The following is a 3,748-nucleotide window of genomic DNA, read 5'->3' as shown; positions in this document are numbered from 1 at the left end:
AAGCTTAATGAGTAGTTCATAGGTTTCGGATCAGATCAGAGTTATGGTCAAGTCACAACTCTGTCAATGAATAGCTGAGAGACCTAGGGCAAGTAAAGGTAACCTCTCCAAACTTGTCTCTTAGTAACAAGGAAAATAACATTTACCTTAAAGGTGATCAAGAGAGCCTTCATATTCTCCTCAAGCTTGACTTAAATGTTAGAATTTTTCCTCACTATAGGCCTCTCTTTTCTTAGAAATTTACTTTAGAAAGCCCTCGATTTCTAAATTCTTTCTCAGACCTTTGAAATATAAATCTTCTCTCAGCTTCTTCCCACTTTTACAACCCAGGAATGTTTCTCAACCTGGAGTCATCCTTTTGAAATGTGGTCATCAGGAAAGCTAGCACTCCTGACCCACCTCCCAATCTCTGAGGGAGGGGAGGAGCCTAATTTCCATAAGCACCAATTAGCAAAAACAGATGACCCAATTCTGCTGGTCAACCTCTGCAGCTGTAGGTGCTTTCCATTACCTCACCACAGGGTAAAAAACTCTCCTGCCTTTTGTTTCAACTGAGTTGAGTTCAGTCTTTTTTCCCTTATTGCAGTAGTCTTGACCTATATTGTAATCTTCTTGAGTTAAGTCATTCCTCCCTGTTTAAGCCATCTGGTGCTAGTTTTCTTTGACAAGAGTTGTTACAAGGATTAAATAAAATAGCATATATAAAATACCAAATAGTGCATATATTTGCTTAGTAAATAGTTGCTTAGTAAAAGTTTTCTCCATCTCCCTCTCTTTCAAAGCACACTATCCTCCGAATAAATTTCCCTGGAAATCCCAAATGGCTCTTTTCAAAGATCAGGTACAGTGGTATGAAATGGCAGTTAAACAACTTTTTAAAAATATCCCTTCCTTTCTTTTTTTTCTTTTTTTCTGGAAGAACAGACTCAAGGAATCTAACAGCAAGTTCTATTTCCAGCATCTGCTGAGCCGGCTTGAATGGTCTGCACATTAGCGCCAATAAAAATGATGGGGCTTTGACAGCTGAATCCTGGCCAGAGGACACAGGTCTCCAGCCCAAACACAGCGCCATCTATACCAGATTTCAAGCAGTGAGGGCAAATATTACGTTCCCAAAGCCAAATTGCAGGTTTCCTCTTTGGGAGTTGATAATATCATGAAACAAAAATATCAGGGTCATAACATCAGAAAGCACAGAGATGACATGTTCAAAGCAACAGCAAATGTAAAATCTCAAAGTCCATTTTAGTCTAAATATGCTCCAGAGTTAAAACAAATTTTCTCCCAAGTCACTCCCTCTCTATGAAAATAATAAAATGTAAATCACTCTCAGCTTGATTTTCATGAATATTAAAATGGTCTCTTCTCTTTTTATTCTTTAGTACGATTACTCCTAAGACAGTCTGGAACCATTTTTATACCCATTTAAATTAGGTTATATTCCTCTGAACTTTGCTACATGACTTCTAAAGGTGAATAATAAAATAACAATATGGATTTTTGAATAAAAGTAATAATCGAAGTGTTTTTTCAAAGGTGTCTTTTCTATTATGCAATAAGCAATCGATGACATATGAGGATCTTCTCCATTGGAGTACTTCAAAATATTTTTTAGACTGAGATATTGTACAACTTTTCTCTACCTGCATCATTCCATGACAGGCTCCACTTCATGTATATTCACTGGCAATATTTATTTCTAAGAGTAATTACCAAAAATCAGAAAAGGGCACTATAAATTATCTAAAATTGTTGCTATCTTTAATATTTTATATAGAATTGAATACTTTTAATGATTGTATGTCCTTGTTGTTAGCTATATCTCATATGTCAAATATGAGTTTTATTTCCTTAGTCAAAGAGCATGAAAACAAAGGATTAAAGAAAATTGAAGTTTGTTAAAGCTAGTGTGGAGATATATGCCCATTATAAAGAATAAACGTAATAGAATATATCATCTTGAAGAGGTTATGAAGAATATAATTCTTCTAAACATTGAAAATTGACTTCTACTTCCTACAGAAAAACAAAATAGACATTTAAAGTTTGTTTACATTTTAGTGGAAAATATCAAGGTATGTATGAGTTTATTATAATTAATCAACATGACTTGTATAAAGTAGAATTTGAGAGAGGCCATGAAGAATATAAAATTTCTAACAATGCACCTTCAGCAAATGTGAATAACTGCTGACTAATAATTATTGTCATAAAAATTAAAATAATATTCTATACTCATAATCAGTTTAGAATTACTAATCTCTAAGTACATTACTGATAAGCAGTACTCTCATAATGCACACAACTCAACTTTTGACCTTTGCCACAATTTAATAAGTAATTTTACATTTCGCTTTTTAAAACAGACATCGACCCAGTGAATTACAGAAACTTTGACTGGTAAGGTAATAAATACACAGAAGGCATATATTCCCCACTATAAATTTACCTTAAATGGATCTCTAGCTCAGGAACTAATTCCTTCTTTTTAGATACTGTATTAACCAAAACAAAATTTTAATGCTCCACATAAACTCTTCAAAATATAGATTTCCAAGTACATTCCTCTCTCTTGATCATACGGGAAAAGGAAGATGTAAGTACTGCAATTAGAAAGAAATACTATCAGATGTATCATTCTCTGTATACTATTATTTAGTAGTTCATAATCATGCTGATATCTTAGAATCACCTGAGTTATGTTTGGGCCCACATGAAGCGATTCTGATTTAACTGGTCCAGGATGGGGTTCAGGGTGTAAATCTTTCCAGGTGATTCTAATGTTTAGATAGCATCGAGATCCACATTGGTATATTAGGAAAGCAAAGGAATAGACTCAAGAGATCTAAAATATTCTTCAGCTGTGGTACTCTAGTTTCTATATCATAAAATGCTAAGAATTTTTTGAACATATATTCTCAGATTCCTTCAGTTTCTCCATTTGGAAAATAAAATCAGGTTCTCTTTGGAGCAATTAACACCATTTTTTTATGGAAACTTTGCACCCTTTCAGATTTGCATCATACCCCTAGGCCAGTAAAGAATGGTAAAGAGAACCTCAAGCCAATGGAATCAGTTTCCCACTCTCACAGAAATCCTGGCCCCCATCTCTGCCTAGTTCCAAAATCCAATGGAAATCCTGCTTTTCATATGTTACCCACTTAGAATCTACAAGTGTATTTTATTCTTCTCCACCATCTTCACTGGTGTTTGTTTCCCATTTCCCCCTTTTAAGATGCTGTTTTCCTACAAAATTCATAAAGGAATGTGAGAACCTGTGTCCTTATATTAGCTTCTTTATCTGAATTTTGACAGTGAAAACAAAACAAAACACAGTTCTGTGTTTCCTTATATAACCTCAAGTGAATTGTCATTATCTAACTCATTATTGAAAAGTTCCAAAGATACCTTAAGGTAGTACAGTGGGTCTTCAGACAACTTTGTTTCGTTCAATGTTGTTTTCTTATAACATTGATAAGAAAAAAAATCAGTTCCGGCAAGGGCCATGGTCTGCATGAGTTTGCACGTTCTCCCTATGTCTACATGGGTTTCTCTGGGGACTCTGGTTTCCTCCTGTATCCCAAAAATGTACGTGCATGTGAGGCAAATGCGCATGTCTAAACTGTCCCAGTCTGAGTGAGGGTAGGTATGTGGGAGTGTGCCCTGAGATAGAGGGTATCCTGTCCAGGGTTGGGTCCCACCTGGCACCCTGAGCTGTCAGGATCGGCTCCAACCACCGGCAACACTG

Source organism: Pteropus vampyrus, unplaced genomic scaffold (assembly GCF_000151845.1).
Source record: "Pteropus vampyrus isolate Shadow unplaced genomic scaffold, Pvam_2.0 Scaffold39, whole genome shotgun sequence".
Classification (NCBI taxonomy): Eukaryota; Metazoa; Chordata; class Mammalia; order Chiroptera; family Pteropodidae; genus Pteropus; species Pteropus vampyrus.
This window is presented reverse-complemented; position numbering follows the sequence as displayed.